A 21,684-nucleotide genomic window follows, 5' to 3' on the forward strand; every position below is an offset into this window, starting at 1 on the left:
TTCTCCTGCCTTCAATCTTTCCCAGCATCAGGGTCTTTTCATATGAGTCAGTTCTTCACATCAGGTGGCCAAAGTATTGGAGTTTCAGCTTCAGCATCAGTCCTTCCAATGAATATTCAGGTTTGATTTCCATTATGATGGACTGGGTGGATCTCCTTGCAGTCCAAGGGACTCTAAAGAGTCTTCTCCAACACCACAGTTCAAAAGCATCAATTCTTCGGCGACTCAGCTTTCTTTATAGTCCAACTCTCACATCCATACATGACTACTGGAAAAAACATAGCTTTGACTAGATGGACCTTTGTTGGCAAAGCAATGTCTCTGCCTTTTAATATGCTGTCTAGGTTGGTCACAACTTTTCTTCCAAGGAGCAAGTGTCTTTTAATTTCATGGCTGCAGTCATCATCTGCAGTGATTTTGAAGCCCCCCAAAATAAAGTCTGTTACTGTTTCCCCTGTTTTCCCATCCATTTGCCACGAAGTGGTGTGACCAGATGCCATGATCTTAATTTCTGATTTTTTGTTTTTTTACCATTAGGTTATGATGATTAGTGACTTGCATTGTTGTACACATTTGGAGGGGGCACATAAGAAATATATGAAAATAAACATCTTTGGAAGAATGTGTGTGTGTGTGACATGTCTGGATTAGTTAGGTGGTCAAGACTGCATGTGATTTTGTTATTGCATGCTTTTCTCTTTGTGTGTGACAGTACGTGTAACCATGTGAGAGATGGTGTCTGTTCTAGGAAGAAGGAGGTGCAAGCCCCTCTCACAAGTGGCTGTCAGAGCACTCTCAGGAAACTGGGTCAGACCAGGAAGGAAGTGAAGCCTGTGGGTGCGTGTGCATTGAGCAGAGGTGAGAGAAAATGACCCCACAACCCCAGAAAGGCCAGGCGCACAAAACAGAATGGTGGGTGAGGGTTACTGTCTCACCCAGGCAGAGAGTGAGCCCAGGACAGGAGCAATAGGATGCAGTGTCCCAGTGATTTCAAGGGCTGAGCTTGCCAAATGCTTGTCCTGGAAACCAGCAGGAGTGCCTCTCTGCCTCCAAAAGGAAACCTCAGCCAGCCCTGTGGGGCCAGATTGAGGCTGAAGTTCCACCCCTTCGTCCACCAGCCAGTCAGGAGTCCCCTTCCTCCTGTCCATCTGATGTGAGGTCCTAAAGCCCCAAGCTGGCAGTTGGGGGATGTGTATGTGGAACAAGTGATGAGCTGATAAGGGCATAGTCTGGCAGGTGGCAGTGCCCCCTGTCCCTTGGGGACCAGCTGTGTGAGACTGGCAATCTGGGCAGACCTTGGGAGGGTGGCAGAGATGAAGTGGGGACAGGATGTCTCCGAAGCCCAGTCCCAGGCTGGGGCTGGTGGTGCCAGGTGAGGGACTGGATGTAGGGGTGGCCCTGAGGCTACCGGGAGGCACTTTGGCTCTGCTAGGCGTAGAACTCCTTTTGTTTCTCAGGCTTCTGGTATGTGAAGCTTGGCTGCTTGGGCTCCTCCAGCGTGTAGGTGCCCTCGTCCTTCTTCTTCATGCGGTAGATGAGCAGTGTGACCAGGAAGGCGGGAAAGGGGGCACTTACAACCCCGCCCATGATCACAGCTAGGAGCTCCCCCTTCCGCTCCAGGATGCTCTTCTGGGGAAGCTGAGCCACAGAGCTGCCTGAATCGATAGCACTGTCCAGGAGGCCAGGGTCTGGGCGGGCACCCTTGGGCAGCGTCCGGGGTAGAGGATGGCTTGGCCGTGGCCCCACCCACAGCCACCGCCTCATTGGCTGTGTCTGGCTGTGTGGTCTCTTCCTCTGACACCTCAAAGTCCCCATTAGGTCCCCTGCTCACTGGCATCTCTGGCTCATCCTGGATGATGGTCAGGAAGGACTCCGGAGTTGGGGTCTGAGCCACCTCCGTGGGCCCAGGGGCAGTGGTCCCCAGGGGCAGGGTGCTCTTCTCAGAGATGTCAGGCTTCTGGGTGGTAGCCGGTCTGGGAAGGGCCCTTGGCCTGGAAGTAGCTGTGCTAAGCAGCCTCGGGGTTGGGGGCCTCTGTGTCCAAGACACCCACGATGGTGGGAGGTGAGGGCACCGCTCGGGTGGTGGCCGGGGTGGTGGCCGCTGCGGTCAGTGGAAGAGGCAGAAGCCTATGTTCGCCGGTGGTCCTTACGACAGAGGTGGTGGCCGCGGATGGGGGCACCGAGACACTGGGGACGGCGGTGGCCACGTGGCGGGCACCGTGGCCACCCCCGGGGCCCCTGTGGTGGTGTCAGCGGTGGTAGCCGTGATAGTGCAGATGGTGGCTCTCTGGCTGGGCTCTTCGAGCACCTCTGTCACCAGTGGGGGGCTGGTGGCTGGCTTCAGGGTGGGGAGCTCAGAGGGAGCTCTTCAAACGGGGTGCCCACAGGCTGGATGTCCATGGTGGTCAGCACCGCGGGTGTGGTGGACATTGCCAGGGTGACATCTGGGCTGAACGGCTTGTCTGTCTCAATGCCTGACTCCTGCTCAAAGTAGCCGGAGCCCGACCTGGAGTAGAGGTCGTCCAGCTCATCATCAGGAGAGTCATCATCCCCAGAGTCCTGAAGGGCCACGGGCCTCTCGAAGTTCTCACTGTGCCAGCACTGGGCCCCCACGGTGCGCCCCGCCAGCAGCAGCAGTGGAGGCAGAAGCCTCCTGCGGGCCCCCGGCACCAGCCCGTTGGGCAACACCGGCGTGATCCGTGGCCCTGGCTTCTTGGCGGCAGCGGCCCAGCATGCTGTGGGTCTGGGCTCCAGCTCGCAGCTTTTTCACTTTTTCACTCTCCTGTCCTCTTTTACATTCATCAAGAGGCTCCTCAGTTCTTTGCTTTCTGCCCTAAGGGTGGTGTCATCTGCATATCTGCGGTTATTTATATTTTTCCCAGAAATCTTGATTCCAGCTTGTGCTCCATCCAGCCCAGCATTTCTCATGATGGAGTTTGCATATAAGTTAAATAAGCAGCATGACAATATACAGCCTTGACGTACTCCTTTCTCTGTTTGGAACCAGTATGTTGTTCCATGTCCAGTTCTAACAATTGCTTCCTGAGATTTCTTAACAGGCAGGTCAGGCGGTCTGGTATTCCCATCTTTTTAAGAATTTTACACAGTTTGTTGTGATCCACACAGTCAAAGGCTTTGGCATTGTCAATAAAGCAGAAGTAGATGTTTTTCTGGAATTCTCTTGCTTTCTGGATGATCCAACAGATGTTGGCAATTTGATCTCTGGTTCCTGTGCCTTTTCTAAATCCAGCCTGAACATGTGGAAGTTCACAGTTCACATACTATTGAAGCCTGGCTTGGAGAATTTTGAGCATTAGTTTGCTGGCATGTGAGATGAGTGCAATTGGTAGTTTGAGCATTCTTTGGCATTGCCTTTCTTTGGGATTTTTTAGAAACCTGAACTTTTCCAGTCCTGTGGCCCCCTCAACATACTGAGGATCCAACATCCTGCCCTAAGCCAGCTCCTGCATAGAAACTTACTTATCCCACTTGGACTCTCCTCATACATTGATGTCCTGCAGATTTGACTTGGCTATGAAACCTTAAACAGGCTGGCCTCCATGTGAAAGCACCCTTCCGCTCACTCAAGCACTATCCATTCTTGATAGCTCTCCTGTGGGGATGATGTTTTCTTAGTGCTATTCACGTTCTGAGATGCTATTCCAGGCCACTTTCCCTGGGACTGCCATCTAGACTTACACGGCTCTTGGTGCCCCATACAAGTATTCTTTGCTATGACGCCTTTCTTCTCACTCTCTTTGGGCTCTGATGCTCATGTGGTTGCTCGTCCTGTACCCTAGAGGTTCTGATACCCAGTGCTGACTAGGACCCCCTTCTCATCTTGCATGACCTCTGACTGACTGACTGGCCACAGTTCTCCTCCTATGTTCAGCTGTGCCTAATGGCTTTTGAACCAAATATTCAGGAAGAGAAAGGAATAAACAGGAAAGGAGAAAGGAAAAAAAAAAAACCTTTGCTTTACTTTGAATGCTATCATTTTGACCACTCCCAAAGCTCATTCAAAAGTTGCCTCTTCTTTTGAAATTTTCAGACACTTTAACTAATTCCTCAAAGCTGCTTAATCATCAGAAACTCCCTTAGTACTAGAATTCCTCTATCAGCCCTTGAAAAATACAGCTTTTAAAAATGCTCTATGTGTGTGTTAAAGAAGCAGATCAATTGATCACGCTACATTTTCTAACATACAATGTGTTTCTTGAGTATGATTCTGCTTTCCTCAACTAGAAAGTAAAATCCACAGTGGCAGGGAATATGTCTAACTCATTTGCAATCACAGGATCTGGCGCTGGTTCCTGGCATGTGGTTGGCTCTAATATGTATTTAGTGAGTGAGTTAACTGAATTAGTTTGGTGTGTTCTGTCCCAAACAATGCACAGCCACTCAAGGTACTCTATATCAAAAGGAAAACTGCCCCAGTGACCACATGGTTGCCACAGTCTGGGTATCAAATGGACAATAGCAGTGAGATGAAGTGGAACACTTACTTTATTCAAAGACTGTGGCTGTGACACAGTATGGACCTTTTTCATGAACAGCCTTGGGAAACTCAGATAGCCACTAAAAGTGGTAATACTAAGTCATCTGACATTTTGTATACTGAGTGTAATAAAACATGTGAGTGGGAAATATAAGTCACAATAATGATCACAATAATTGTACAAAAGGGTGACTATAAATACAATATGGGCAGTGTGAAGTCTAGTCACATATTTAAGGTGGCACCAAACTAAAACTTTCATCATTATAATTTCATAAAGGTAAAAAGAATAACCTACCAGTAGTTTAGGTTGCCGTTTTTAAGCATAGTGAAAATAGGTACCTTGTATTACTTAACTTTCTTTCTCTAATAATGTTCTTTGTAAGACACAATATTTCTTGCATATATAAAAAAATCAATATGCTTTACTAGGAAGACCCTATCTATGTCTATCACCCCTATTATCAAGAATAAATATGAAAATATGGTAGTTTGGTAGCCCCAGTCAGGCTCTCCCAAAAAGTATGTGCTACGGCCAGGCTACAGCTGTAATATACACATCTCACGTTTACCTCCTGTCTCCCAGCCTCCTGCTTTCGGGTTGCAGTTTTGTGACACAGTCTATTAACACACAGTTGAAGCAATTTACTTCTGTTAAAATCACTCACAGCTGAACTGACTCTCAGATGACTGAAACTGTTTATGAAAGGCACTAAATGTCTTTTCTTTTTAAAGTTATTATGTTATTTTGGAATTGTGCATGACAAAAATTTTACTGTAAAATGAACATTTCCCCACATATCCAAATTGGTAATTCTTCCAACAATAAAATTTTATTTATTACTTAAATTCCAGGTATATGACAGCTTCTCATTCAAATTCAACTTTTTTTTGTTTATTTGTTTCTGATTGAGTATTTATGTTAGGATGGAAAAACACTTTTTTTCTAAAAAAAATACTTGATTGTGATATGTTGCTCAGTCTTATCTTTTCTTATCTGATCTTCTTGACTATAAGGAGATGTTATAACAAAAATATTGAAAAATGTTCTTCCAAGTTATTTGATCTTGCACAATTTTTATTTTCAAAGGGAGCAAACATTTAAAGGTTTTATTTCATCCTACAGTCCCCAAATTCTTGGGATGGGGTTGTCCACTTTTTCCTTACTCCCCAATGCTACTCTCATCATTATTTATCCACCACCCTGTGGGTTTCTTTATTTGAAGTCCACAACATCTGTCTCAGACATCCACTTAATCATTCCTTTCTTCCCACTTGCCCCTCCTCCCACCACAATGCGTATCAATACTACTGTGGGCAGGAATCCCTTAGAAGAAATGGAGTACCGGTCATGGTCAACAAAATAGTCTGAAATGCAGTACTTGGATGCAATCTCAAAAACGACAGAATGATCTCTGTTAGTTTCCAAGGCACAACCATTCAATATCACAGTAATCCAAGACTATGCCCTGACAAGTAACACTGAAGAAGCTGAACGGTTCTATGAAGACCTACAAGACCTTTTAGAACTAACACCCAAAAAAGATGTCCTTTTCAGTATAGGAGACTGGAATGCAAAAGTAGGAAGTCAAGAAACACCTGGAGTAACAGGCAAATTTGGCCTTCGGGTACGGAAAGAAGCAGGGCAAAGGCTAACAGAGTTTTGCCAAGAGAACGCACAGGTCATAGCAAACACCCTCTTCCAACAACACAAGAGAGGACTCTACACATGGACATCACCAGATGGTCAACAGCAAAATCAGATTGATTATATTCTTTGCAGCCAAAGATGGAGAAGCTCTATACAGTCAGCAAAAACAAGACCAGGAGCTGACTGTGGCTCAGATCATGAACTCCTTATTGCAAAATTCAGGCTTAAATTGAAGAAAGTAGGGAAAACCATTAGACCACTCAGGTATGACCTAAATCAAATCCCTTATGATTATACAGTGGAAGTGAGAAATAGATTCAAGGGACTAGACCTGATAGACAGAGTCCTGATGAACTATGGATGGAGGTTCATGACATTGTACAGGAGACAGGGATCAAGACCATGCCCATGGAAAAGAAATGCAAAAAGGCAAAATGGTTGTCTGAGGAGGGCTTACAAATAGCTGTGAAAAGAAGAGAAGTGAAAAGCAAAGGAGTAAATGAAAGATATTCCCATTTGAATGCAGAGTTCCAAAGAATAGCAAGGAGAGATAAGAAAGCCTTCCTCAGTGATCAATGCAAAGAAATAGAAGAAAACAACAGAATGGGAAAGACTAGACATCTCTTCAAGAAAATTAGAGATACCTAGGGAACATTTCATACAAAGATGGGTTCGATAAAGGACAAAAATGGTATGGACCTAACAGAAGCAGCAGATATTAAGAAGAGGTGGCAAGAATACTCAGAAGAACTATACAAAAAAGATCTTCATGACCCAGATAATCACAATGGTGTGATCACTCACCTAGAGCCAGACCTCCTGGAATGTGAAGTCAAGTGGGCCTCAGAAAGTATCACTATGAACAAAACTAGGGGAGGTGATGGAATTCCAGTTGAACTGTTTCAAATCCTGAAAGATGATGCTGTGAAAGTGCTGCACTCAATATGCCAGCAAATTTGGAAAACTCAGCAGTGGCCACAGGACTGGAAAAGGACAGTTTTCATTCCAATCCAAAATAAAGGCAATCCCAAAGAATGCTCAAACTACTGCACAATTTCACTCATCTCACATGCTAGTAAAGTAATGCTCAAAATTCTCCAAGCCAGGCTTCAGTAATATGTGAACTGTGAACCTCCTTATGTTCAAGCTGGTTTTAGAAAAGGCAGAGGAACCAGAGATCAAATTGCCAATATCCGCTGGATAATCAAAAAAGCAAGAGAGTTCCAGAAAAACATCTATCTCTGCTTTATTGACTATGCCAAAGCCTTTGACTGTGTGGATCACAAAAACTGTGGAAAATTCTGAAAGAGATGGGAATACCAGACCACCTGACCTGCCTCTTGAGAGAACTGTATGCAGGTCACGAAGCAATGGTTAGAACTGGACATGGAACAACAGACTGGTTCCAAATAGGAAAAGGAGTAAGTCAAGGTTGTGTATTGTCACCCTGCTTATTTAACTTATATGCAGATTACATCATGAGAAACGCTGGGCTGGAGGAAGCACAAGCTGGAATCAAGATTGCCAGGAGAAATATCAATAACCTCAGATACACAGATGACACCACCCTTATGACAGAAAGTGAAGAAGAACCAAAGAGCCTCTTGATGAAAGTGAAAGAGGAGAGTGAAAAAGTTGGCTTAAAGCTCAACATTCAGAAAACTAAGATCATGGCATCTGGTCCCATCACTTCACGGGAAATAGATGGGGAAACAGTGTCAGACTTTATTTTTGGGGGCTCCAAAATCACTGCAGATGGTGACTGCAGCCATGAAATTAAAAGACGCTTACTCTTTGGAAGGAACGTTATAACCAACCTAGATGGCATATTAAAAAGCAGAGACATTACTTTGCCAACAAAGGTCCATCTAGTCAAGGATATGGTTTTTCCAGTGGTCATGTATGGATGTGAGAGTTGGACTGTCAAGAAAGCTGAGCGCTGAAAAATTGATGCTTTTGAACTGTGGTGCTGGAGAAGACTCTTGAGAGTCCCTTGGACTGCAAAGAGATCCAACAAGTCCATCCTAAAGGAGATGAGTCTGGGTGTTCACTGGAAGGACTGATACTGAAGCTGAAACTCCAATACTTTGGCCACCTCATGTGAAGATTTTACTCATTGGAAAAGACCCTGATGCTGGGAGGGATTGGGGGCAGGAGGAGAAGGGGACGGCAGAGGATGAGATGGCTGGATGGCATCACCGACTCGATGGACATGAGTTTGAGTAAACTCCAGGAGTTGGTGATGGACAGGGAGGCCTGGTGTGCTGTGATTCATGGGGTCTCAAAGAGTCAGACATGACTGAGCAACTGAACTGAACTGAAAATCATACCATTGTAGGACTTTATTTTCCTTTCTATTCCAGAGTCCACTTAAATCATCTGGTCTTGAGATGCATTTGGCATGAATTTCTAGGTGCCTTAAATGCAGACAGGCCCATTCTAGCTGACTACTCATTAATAGTACAGTACACATTAGTTGGTCCTCAACTTTACATTCATTGGACAAGGTACACTGCATCCTTCCATATGCATGCTTGTCATTAGAATCTCAATCTTCTTACCATTGCCCCCTCACTTCTCTACACATACTTCATTGATCTCTGCCCTATCAAGGAACACAAGTAAGGAACATCAGGAAGGGCACCACTTTGGTTTCAGAGATCCTTGTACAGATTCTGACTTTGCAATGTATACACTGCTGATAACAGATAAATAATAATAGCATAAGAATTTTAGCAAGTGTCTAAACTAAGCCAGCAAATGATAGGTGATTCAAAAAAAAAAAAAAGCTGCTGGAAAGATATCAGAGCTGATACTGTGACTCTAAATCTCTATCACCCACGTCCTGCCTCTATAAGAGGAGATTAGAGAGTTGAATAAGAGTCAGTGAAGTAAGGGAATTCAAAGTCACTAGGTATGTGGTGGAATTTCCTACTTATCGGGTAAGGGAGAAAGGTATTTTGCACTTAGCAAGCCAAATTACAGGGATCCCAAGAGATTTCTTTTCAGAGGTTGTGACTGCTTTTTAGAGATCAGTACCTCACTCTTATATAGATATTTATTGACTGTGAATCTGTAACCTGAATTAATGCATGCTGAGGTTTGACAGAAAACAGCAAAATTATGTAAAGCAATTATCCTTCAATAAAAAATAAATTAATTAAAAAACATGAAAGTTACTTGGGGAACTGTGACTTGATTTCCTTGATGATTAGAGATATATGAGGTAAGAAGTATCCTAGAAGAGTCTGAAAAGGACTGATGGAGAGAAGTATCAGTGGGTGAAGAAGTACCTTCTTTTGGCAAGGAGCCTCAGTTTCCAAGTGAACAGAGTAAAAGGTAGCTGGGTTTAAGTCCTCTCTAATAGGCTCTACTCCTTGGGGCTGTCTGCTGAGGCAGGAAGCCCCAGAAGCAAGTCTTTGGATGTTTTATTGTCTGAAGCAGAATCCTATGCTGGGGAGGGAGACAGAAAGATGTCAGCTAGGAGTCCTTGGTCCATGCTGGCAACTGTTCAGTGATGGTTTCCAAAATGTCCCTCACTAAAAATGGAAACACGGATGTCTACCACACTGGAGAATATGATGACCACCTACTTTTAGCCCAAAACCAGGTTACACCATTACTACTTGGAAATGTGACCTTTGTTCTAGTTGAAAATACCCAGAAGATGCAGATAAATCAATCATCCAAAGACTGGGAAGAGAAATCTGGCAGCAAGGTTAGAGGAAATTATGGAAGAAAGCCATTTCCAGTAGTTTAGTCCAAACAAATGTATCATCTCCCCTGAGTTTCCTAATTCTAAAATGGGAATAGTGCCACTTACTTACTTTTACAGCCTAATCGGAGAACTAGAAAGGAGGACTAAAAGCTGAGAGCTTATAAGCACCAAGTATAGTCAAATGTACCCAATAGTTTTTCAATAAATTGATGCTAAAAATAAGGAGGACACTTCAAATTTAAATTTAACAATGTCAACTCTCTCTTAGCTACCACTAAATTCCAGCTACTTCATTTTTTTCTGATCTTTTTTATAGGGCACATTATAGTATTCTTAACATGGAACTATTTCTAATTTTCTTTTTTTTTTTTTTTCTTATTCTGCTCTAGGCTAACTGTTCTGCTGGAAGAAAAGATGACAAAAATGCCAGCTTAGCCCAAAGCAGATCCATACCTCTGTCATCATGTCAGTTTCCCTCTGAAAACCTGTAACAGCTCTCTTCATGATTATAAAATCAAAGCCAAGCTTTCCCCCCATCACATCCTCTATATACCACCAGAATATATATCATTTAATTTATAAATATGTTCAACAAATATTTATTGACTGCCCACCATATAGCAAAATCTCTTCTAAGAACTGGGGATACAGCTGTGAATAAAATATAAAAAGATCTCTGCACTCAATGAACTTATGCTCCAGTGTTTGAAGCAAGTAATAAAGAAAATATATAAGCAAAACATGCTCTATACTATGAAGCCACTAGTATAAAAAAATAAAACAAAGAAAGAAGATAGATGGTTTCATAGGTGTATAATTTTACATAATGTGGCCAGGGAAGATCCCAGAGAGAAACTGACATTTGAGTAAAGACCTTGAAAGTAAGGAAACAAACCATATGCATATTCAGGGAACAAACACTTCAGACAGAGGGGATACAAAGTTCTAAAGCCCTGAAGTCGGAGTATTACTCACATGTTCCAGTGGTTCACTGTGCCTGCAACTGAGAAGGTACGTAAATACTAGCACAGGATGTGGGAGAAGTAATGGGAAGCTAGATCACATGGAGCTTGACAGGCCATTGCAAGAACTTTGGTTTTTTCACTGAAGGAGATGCAAAGCATTGAAGAGATTTAAACAAAGTAGCAGCAAAAAGTAGCTTAAATTTTAATAGGATCACTTTGACCATTATATTTAATTACAGACTATAGGGTAAACCAAAAGAAATGCAAAAATTAAAACAAAACAAACAAAAAAAAACCACTTAGTAGATTATGACAATAATTCAGGTGACAATACTGGTAACGTTGACTAAGATGGCAGCAGTGTAAATGATGAGAAGAGCTAATGTTTGGAAGCCGCTGATGTGTCAGACATGGGTTGCAAGAGAGGGCGCTCAAATGAGACTCCAAGGTTTAACATGAGCAGCTGAAACAGTGGCTTTTCCATCTCCTAAGACAATAGACTTCGTGAAAGGAAGCGGCTTTATGGCAATTATCTGGTGCTGAGTTTGGGAAATGTTTGGTCTTAGATGAGTGTTACATATTCGACGGAAGGTATCACTATTAGATGTTCAGCTCTGGATGTCAGAGAAGCCTGGATTGGAGGTTGAGAGGATATTTAATGTGAAGAGACTAAGGAAACAGCCAAGGGAGTGAGGGAGAGAAAACAGGCCATCTCCAAGGACAGACCTTCAGGACATTCCTGTGTGTAGAGGTCGGGGAGGGAAAAACAAACACTAGTAAATAACAAAGAGAAAGGCCAACCGCAGAGCTGAGCACAAACCAGGACAGCATAATGTCTTCAAAGGGCTTCCCTGGCGGCTCGGATGGTCAGGAATCAGCCTGCAAGGTGGGGACCCTCGGTTCGACGCTGGCAAGAACAGTAGTGCTGGTATTATGAAGAATAACGTTAACTCAAGTGGGTTTAGGACAAAATGGACATGGGGAGAGGTTTAAGACAGTGAGCACCGACAATTCCTTCAAGACATAGACAGTCCCTCCAACAAGAAGGGAAGTGGACATATCTGTGAGGAGAAGTGTTGTCTCAAGAGGTATTTTGTTTATATGCTTTGTTTTTAAGGAAGAATAAACAGTTTGTTCGCATGCTAGGAAAAACCCAAGAGAGAAAAAATGATTGATGATTGAAGGGGTGAACAGAGTTGCTGAACAATGCACTTGAGTAAGTAAGAGGGGAGGGCATCTAGAGTGCAGTGGATGGGCTGTCATTAACTCACAATAACAGGAGAGGAGACAGAGAACAGGGCTGCGAATGCAAGTAAGGGAGTGGATGCAATGAGGGGACTAGCAGAGACTTTCTTCTATTTCCTTCTGTTTTCTCAGTTAAAAAGAAAGTGATGTCATAAGCTGATAGTGAGGATTGAAGAAGAGTTACTGAAGGTGTGAAAGCAGTGCTGCAATAATGAAATAATAAATCACAAAGTGGAAGAGAAAATAGACATGGGAAGTTTTATATATTTGATGGACAGCATCAGGGGCCTCCGTAAGTGTAGTCAGTACGATTATTTGTGTAATCCTTAGAGTATCTCCCTATGGTATTAGATCATTTGCTTCAGCACATATTACAGTCATTCTGTTTTGTCCATCTCCTCTTCCTCCCTTGGAATTTTTCTGTTCTCCTTCATATCTGTATGAAATTGTCTACACATCTGTACGTAATTATTCAAGGGCTAACCCATGGCTCATGTTCTCTGTGAAGCTTTTTGTAAGGTACCTATCTTGTCTTTTCCATGTGACATTCATGGTTTTCTCTGGTGGCTGAGAGCACATAATAGCACTTATACTCCCTCAATGCAGATGTCAACTGCATGACCTTGGAGAAGTTCCTTCACCTCTTGGGTCTGTTTCTAAATCCAGAAGACAAACACAATAAAACATACAATATATTTCATGGAACTTTTATTGAGAATTCTATAACAGAATGCAGTTAAACTACTTAATGTAATGTTTACAAGGTAATAAAAATTAAACAAATATTGACTACTAACTACATTCACTATTATTACAGAATTTATTAATTCATGTATATTCATTAATTCATGGATGAAAATCTCTTTCCCTAACCAATATGTTAATAAGCTCATAAGGGTAGAGATGGAGAGCTGTATTTGCTTATATAATTCCTCACAAAATACTGATCAGAAAGGAGGTTCTGGATAGGTGTTTATGAAGCTGAATTTTACTTACTAACTTACACTGCAAATTTTAACTTAATCTTACTTAGTACAATGATAAAATAATTATTTTATACTGGATCCTTCCATTTGAATTTCTTAGAATACCATCTTAGAAAGTTATCTTATTAAGCAGAATCAGATAACTTCCTATGACATTTTAGTGACAATGACTCTGTCTATATTCTTTCACTACCAAGAAAGAAAAAGACAAAAAAGGAAAAATGCCTTTCCTCAAGGGAAAAATAGAGCAAGAGGCATTAAATGCAATAAATAAAGGTATATAGGAAATGTATTTGTACACAAATCTTTCCTTATCTTAAAATTGTAATCATTACATATGTTCCATACAGTTCAAGTTGAACTTGGAGTGTACATAATGAAGTCTATTTTTAAGACTGTTTTCAATATGTTTTAATACAACAAAGTTATATAGATATTAAGATATTAAGCATTTAAATTCAAAGACCAAACACAAATTGTCTTATTTATATGGCAATTGTCATGCAGAAAATGGATTTATTTCTATAGAAGACTTTTCAAGGTCATGAAAATATCAATTACAATTTATTATGTGAATTTTAGACCTGTTAACATCTCCATGTCAATGAAACTCTCTTACTTTCATGGTTAAATTATATTAACTATGAAATCAAATTCTTCCTCAGCAAAATAACATTGTAAGTTGGCATTAGAACAATTTAGCCTCCCTTTAAGGTACAGAAAACATCTGTCCATGGAAAAATAGGAATATTTTAAAATCTAAATCATTATTCATCTTGCATAGGATTTTTCTAGCAATAGCAGAACTACATACTTTTTTTTGTACTTCCTTAAGTTGAATCAATATGCAAGTGTTTCTTAAGAAACTATCTTTTCTTTTTAAATCACATTCTTTTCATGCAGTAAGAAAAAACTACACATTTTAATGACAAAATTGACTTGCAATTTTAGAAATATTAGAGTCCCCAAATTTTCTTAATTTATATTTTACTCAATTTTGCTAACATTGTACAGATAAAATGTAGCAATGATTGCACAAAGAAGAAATATAAAGTGAGAATACTAATTGGATTTCTAATCTTAGTTACATATCTTTTCCTTTTTAGAATTACTACAACTTTCATATGCTGGCAGAAACTCTGCCTGTAAAGATAAGTTTCTGCAACACCTGGTTTTAACTAATATGTACGTGTTAATTTCACTACCCATATTAAAAGTGTTATGTATGCCTCCATATGTGTGAGTACATGTGTGTATGGGATTATGTGTGTGTATGAAATCAGCTATACCATCCATCTCCTGGTCACTAAGATTTGAAACAATAGAGTCATCCTTGGCTTCTGTTTTCTTTTACCTTATATTCAGTCAGTCACCAGTTTGTAAATATCACTTCAGAGTATACTTGGGATCATCTCTACTTATAGTTTCTGTCCCTCCTCCTTATCTACTTCAGGTTTAAAACACATGCACACACACGAGACTTAAACTTTAATTACATGTTCATGTCTCCTTGAAGTTATCCTGAATTTGGTCTTCATCATTAATGTTTCTGAGGTAACTGCTATCACCATCTTCCTATCTCATCATATCGATGTGAATATAATAGCCAACAAGGAATTCTTTGCTAAATTCAAACTTCTCCTATCTATAATGTCTGCTATATAAAACTTCAGATATGTCTCTTCCTAAAGTATTACTTTATTCATGGCATATTTCTTTTCCAACACCTCCAAGTTGCCTACTATGACATGTCTAAAAAGCAGAGGTTATATTTTTAAGATTCTTCATCATCTCCTCTAGGCCTATAATGCGTAATGGCTGGTTACAACTTCCATTCTAGTTTTACAAAGCCTAACAAAGCCTCGTTTAGTTTTAGTCTAGACTGTATCACCTTCTTCCATTTAATCATCCAAAATTTCTGCATTTTAAAAATTGCTTTTCTCATTTCCTTTTAAAATTTTATTTTTTTCCAAACAAAAACTATCTAACTTTATTGATATGAGTGTTAATTTATAATGAAATTTAAAAAATACACATTCTGCCCCAAATCATGGAAAATCCATATGTAGAAAACTATATATATAAATATATGTATATGTATATATGTATGTGTGTATATACACACACATAAGAAAAGGGGAAACAGTGTCAGACTTTATTTTTTTGGGCTCCAAAATCACTGCAGATGGTTATTTCAGCTATGAAATTAAAAGATGCTTACTGCTTGGAAGGAAAGTTATGACCAACCTAGATAACATATTAAAAGCAGAGACATTACTTTGCCAACAAAGGTCCATCTAGTCAAGGCTATGGTTTTTCCAGTGATCATATATGGATATGAGAGTTGAACTGTGAAGAAAGCTGAGCGCCAAAAAATTGATGCTTTTGAACTGTGGTGTTGGAGAAGACTCTTGAGAGTCCCTTGGACTGCAAGGAGATCCAACCAGTCCATCCTAAAGGAGATCAGTTCTGGGTGTTCATTGGAAGGACTGATGTTGAAGCTGAAACTTCAATACTTTGGCTACCTCATGAGATTTTACTCACTGGAAAAGACCCTGATGCTGGGAGAAATTGGGGGCAGGAGGAGAAGGGTACAACAGAGGATGAGATGGCTGGATGGCATCACCTACTCGATGGACATGAGTCTGAGTAAACTCCGGGTGTTGGTGATGGACAGGGAGGCCTGGTGAGCTGTAATTCATGGGGTTGCAAAGAGTCAGACATGACTGAGTGACTGAACTGAACTGAACTGAAGAAAACATCAACAGCCATGAAAGTGGGCAAGTATAAAAACCCTTTTAGTCCTAAATTACATGACAAAATAAGTAAATAAAAATACAATTACCATGCTAGATTTAGAATATAATAATTAAATTCTCTGCTTTCTCAATCAGAATTTATAAGCAAAAGAAAAAATTGTATTTGGCCAGCTTAAATATACAAACTCTTAAGAGTAAAGATGAAATAATATTCAGATACAAAGCTAAGCTTGCTTATAATCTTTATTTTTAATAAGTAGTTTCACATCGTTGTTCTAATCAGAACTGGCATGATCCTCAATATGCTTTTCTTCCTTCCCAGAAAGTTATCTACTTTCTATCTGTTGCAGTTCCACACACATCTACCCTGTAAGCCTGACCCCAAATACATCCTCTTACAAAACTTGCCTTCACCTCGTCTCCACACAATGGTTCTTTAAAACTCATAATTCCATGTATTGGGTTGGCCAAAAAGTTCATTTGGGTATTTTATGCAAAATCCAAATGAAATTTTTTGCCAACCCAATACTGTACTTTTTAACACATTTTCCATCATGTATGTATAACATTATCTAATGGAGAACTGTATCATTTCATTTTCATGATCACACAATTAGATCTTTGTAAGTGCAAATATATAAAATAATTTTAATAATTTGCTTATACAAAGATGAGGCTGTGAATGAAAGCTGAAAATTTGAACTGCAAATTCTGGGAGGAAAGCATCTATCTTTAAAAAAATGTTCAAAGATCAAAGTTGGAAGTCTTACACTTCTGGATTTCAAAACTTATTACAAAGCTACGGTAATAAAAAAAAAAATCCAGAATATAAAAAGAGGGCCCAGAAGTAACCCCTTGCAGATATAGTCAAATGGTTTTTGATAAGAGTGCCAAACCTACACAATGGGGAGAGAACTCATCAAGAACTCTCAGTAAAACTGTTGGACCCTTACCTTATATCACATACAAAACTTAACTCAAGTAGATCAAAGACCTAATCATAGGATCTAAAATTATTCAAACAAAGCATAGTGGAAAAGATTCATGATATTAGATTTGGTGGTACTTTTTATATATGACCTCATAGGTACAGACAAAATATAAAAATAAACTGGACTATTTAAAAATAACTTTTGTTTTTAATCAGATGTAAAATCAAGTGAAGAACTATAGATGGGGAAAATATGAACAAATTATATATCTGATAAAGGGTTAATATCCAAAATATATAAAGAATTCATAGAACTCAAGGACAACAACAAAATCTCAATAAAAACATGGAGAAAGAACCTGAATAGACATGTCTCTAAAGAAGATACATAAATGGCCAAAAACCACATAAGTTTAACATCACTAATCACACAAATCAAATCTACAACAAGATACCATTTCACACCTATTATCATAGTTACTATATGTATATATCTTTTTAATGTTGGCAAATATGTGGAGAAAGTGGAACCCTTTGCACTGGGATGTCACATGTTACAGTCCCAAGGTTCTGATCAAGATGACGGAGTAAGAGGACATGAAGCTCATCTCCCACTTTGAACATATCAAAAATACATCTACACGTGGAAGAGTTTTCATGGAAAACTAACTGAAGACTGCCAGATGAACTCCTGTACAATGAAGGCTATAAAAAAGAGGAAGGGAATAAAAGCAATTAGTTTGGGAACTGTGCCCCTGGAATGGGACTCAGACGAAAACAGATTGCAAGGGAGCGGGGACAGCCGCCCTGAGAAGCGAGCCGCTCAAACCACATCCTGGGCACCCAGGCCTGGGGTCCAGTGTGAGAGAGGCAGGCCTCCGTGGCTGGCTGGAGGGCTTGGGACTAACAGAAGGACTGCGGGGATCAGACCTTACTCATGGGGAGTACACACACTGATTTGCCCCTCCGGCAGGGGGGAGAGAAGTCTTCTCGGAAAGCTGTTGAGTTTCTTGAGACTGCCCCACAGCACACCTCAGCCCAAGACGGACAAAAGTTTTGGCCCCACGCACTCCACATCACAGAGCAGGACTGGATCTGGGGCAGCCATGAAGAGGGAGAAAATCTGACTGTGGGACACAGACGTGACTCGGTCCCAGGGCTTAGCATCAGTGGGGAGCAGTACCACTGCTGTTGAAGGTTACTCAAATAATGCAATAAAAGCAGCCCAGATCTCTGATGGCAGCCACTAAACTGCAGATCGCCTGCCCCATACACACTGAGGGTCCACAAGGCCCCAGTCACCCTGCAGAGCAGTTCTGTAGTAGGGTGGCTGCCGCAGAGGCTGAGGGCAGCTGTAAAGGACAAGAGGAACTTGGATCCAAGGCTGCAAATGAGCAGAGCCATGGTCACCTGGACAAGCAGTGAACCCGAACTTTATCTGCAGCCAAACCAAGCTCAGCGTCTACATGAGCCCCACTTGTTTCCGAAACATAGACTCACAGGAAACTCATCCCTCAGGGTCTCTGCTCAAGCAATTTGAGATCAGACCTCACCCTTTATAGAGTGGTGATGGCCACTGAGCAAAGAAGTCCCAACTCACACCAGGGCCAGCTCTAGCCCACCTATCTCCAGGCCCACCTCAAGTCCAGCTCTCACCTCAGAGGCATTTGGCATATGCAGATTACATAGGGATGCTCTCACACAAGAGCCCACCATCAAGATCACAATCAGTAAATGTTTAACCTAAGTTTAAAGAGGTAGGGAATGTTAAGCAAAATGAAAAGGCAGAAGAACTACTCTCAATTGAAAGAATAAGAGAAAAACCTTTGAAAAACTAATGAAACAGAAATAATTTACCAGATGAAAATTCAAAACATTGGTGATAAAAATGTTATAAGATTAGGAGGAAAATGATGCATACACTTGAAGAAGGAATGAATAGCAGACTAAGTGATACAGAAGAGCATGTAAGTGATCTGGGAGACAATATAGAATTCATTTAATCAGAACAGCAAAAAGAGAAACAGATTTATAAAAATTGAAAACAATTTAGAAGATCTCAAATATTAAGTGTAGCAACATTCACATTACAAGGGTTCCAGAAGAAAGACAGAGAAATGGATCAAAAATGTACTTGAGGAAACTATGGCTGAAAACTTTACAAACCTGAAGAAAAAAAGGGGTGGGGGGAACCACATACCCAGATACAGAAAACACAGAGGGCTTCAAACAAGATGAACCCAAACAAACGCACACCAAGATACATCATAATTAAAATGGCAAAAGTTAAAGAGAGAATTCTAAAGGCAGCAAGAAAAAAGCAAAGGATTATATACATGGGAACCTCCCTAAGGCTGTTGCCCGATTTCTCTGCAAAACTTTCGCAGGACAGTTGGCAGTAGCATAGGTAGACTCAAAATGCTGAAAGGGAAAAACCTGTGGCATAGGGTAGTCTACCCAGCAAGATTAAATGACTACCAGTTTGAAACAAGTAGATATAATTATGGGTCAACCAATATGAACCCCATGGTAATCATAAATTGAAAATCTATAATAGATAACAGAAACTGAAAAGAAAGGAACACAAGAAAGCTATCAAAGAAAATCAAACAAGAGAAGGAAAAAAAGAATAAATGAACAGAAAAGTACATAAACAACTGGAAAAAATTTATAAAATGGCAATAAGTACATACCTATTAATTAATATTTAAATGCCAATGGGCTAAATTCTACAATCAAAAGACATAGGGCAAGGGTAGTTGACTGGATAAAAAAATATATAATAATAGAAATGAATGCATATAGAAAATAGAAATAGACTAGAAAGCCAAACTAATTGTTACTAGTGAGGAGAAGGAAGAGAGAAGGGGCCCATTAGGGGTATGAGATAAAGAGAACTACTGTGTATAAAACACATAAGCAGCAAGGCTATACTATATAGCATAGGGAATTATGGTTATTAACTTGTAATAATTTTCAATGAAAAATAACATAAAAATACTGAGTCACTATGATGTGCAACAGAAACTAATTATGATATTGTAAATCAACTATGTTTCAATAAAAAATAAATAAAAATAATAAAATAACTATCAAAACCTGGGATCAAACCAGGGATCTTTAGGTCTTTGGACTAAGGCTTTCACAACCAAGCTACCTCAGCTACCTCTGGAAAATTTTTTCCACATACCTATAATGAAATATTTGTTTCACTGTAACAAAAAATTCAGTATACAGGTCCAGTTGGATGTAGGAGTTAAATAAATATTACAGAGGTGATGAGACCAGGTTGGCCTCTGTTTCTAAACTAGAAGTGATCAATAATTTTACTTTTCTCACTTGTCTTTTGCTTTTTAACTGCCTTGCAATCTGTTTTTCACATTTAAAAATAAGTCATGGACTTTTTTCATGTCAACAAAATTTAATAAAAACAAGACAAAATGGTACAACTTCTATAGGAAACAGTGTGGTGCATCCTCAAAACACAGAATTGGAATATGAACCAGCATTTCTATTCAGAGTATATTCAAAAGAATTGAAAACAGGATTTCAAAGAGATATTTGCACAGCTGGCTATCCTCATAGTAGGATAATTCACAGTGGCCAAAAGGTAGAAGCACACCACGTGTCCTTGACAGATTAATGGATAAACAAAAGTGGTATATACATATAGTGGAATATTATTTACCTTAAAAAAGTTAGGAATTTCTGACACATGCTGCAATATGGATGAACCTTGAGGGCATTATGCTAAGTCAGTCAGTCAAAGGACAAATGATGTATGATTTCAACTATATATAAAGCGTACCCAGATTCAGAGAGACAATTAGAATGGTGATTGTCAGTGTCCAGCGATAGTGGAGAATATGGAGCTGTTTAATGGGTACAGAGTTTCAATTCTGCATGACAAAAAGAATTCTGGAGATTGGCCCCACAACAGTGTGAATATATTTGTAGGCTAGTGAAAAACTTCGGATTATTCCTCTTGGGTTAATAAACCAGGACTGCAAATTAAACTGAGAAAAGAATAACTTGGGAAAAGGCATCTAAGTTTCATTTTGACATCAATGTTTTAGTTTTTATGTATATGGAGGTCTTTTAGAACATAAAAGCCTGAAAAGATTAGACTCAGAGACTTAAGAGGTCATTTTAACAAAGGGGAAAAAGACAAAGAAGAAAGTATTGGAGCTTGAAGGGATGATAAAATGTGGGAAGACAAATCTATGGGGGGGAACTAATGGAAGATGAGGGTTTTTTAGTAAGGTTGAGTTTATGCAGTCATCTCAGTTCCATCACCATCATGAGTTCCCTTCTAGCTGTTGCTCCCTTTCTTGTTCAAGAGACAGGGGTACCACACTGTCACAAGGGAAACCTGCCTTTCTCTGGGGCAGATGAGGGAGGGAAGAGAACTTTTCCTGTGTCTCTTTTTCCTCAATTGCCTTTAGCTCAAAATAATCTTCATGCCAAAGTGGTATATTTAAATCTGGCACATCTGACTGCCTTCATAATTAATGCTATTGAATTATATATTTAAAAATAGTTAAGATGGTCAACTTTGTGTTTTATATACTTTACTATAATTTTTAAAGATTCAAAGTAATAGTGTCAGAAAATTAAATAAGGAGACTGTTACAGGGTAGTTCAAGTGTAAATGGAGTTATGCAGCATGCTTTTTGCCTACAGTAGTATACAAATGTGTCCCTGAAAACATACCAAGATGTTTTACTCAATTTTCTTACTTGAAAGAAAAGTTATTTCTTACTTGAAAGGAAAGTAACAGTACTTGTCATCTCTAACTTCTAATATACAAATATATATATATACATATTTACATGCATATACAAACACACAGAGTACTTACACACTACTTCTAATTGGGGAAGTGAAATTAATTCTACACATGAACACATTACATAAATCAAAGTATTAGA

At 40.0% G+C, this 21,684-nt stretch overlaps 1 protein-coding gene and 1 pseudogene across 5 annotated transcripts in view; both read right to left on the minus strand.

Annotated features, from left to right (window-relative positions):
- The window catches only part of GALNT13 (polypeptide N-acetylgalactosaminyltransferase 13), a 600,481-nt gene that overhangs the window by 307,226 nt on the left and 271,571 nt on the right, over positions 1-21,684 (minus strand). The gene's annotated exons all lie outside the window — the stretch shown is intronic.
- Positions 1,429-18,157, minus strand: LOC110126143 (syndecan-3 pseudogene; annotated as a pseudogene).

The sequence above is a fragment of the Odocoileus virginianus genome, chromosome 13, assembly GCF_023699985.2.
Source record: "Odocoileus virginianus isolate 20LAN1187 ecotype Illinois chromosome 13, Ovbor_1.2, whole genome shotgun sequence".
Taxonomy (NCBI): Eukaryota; Metazoa; Chordata; class Mammalia; order Artiodactyla; family Cervidae; genus Odocoileus; species Odocoileus virginianus.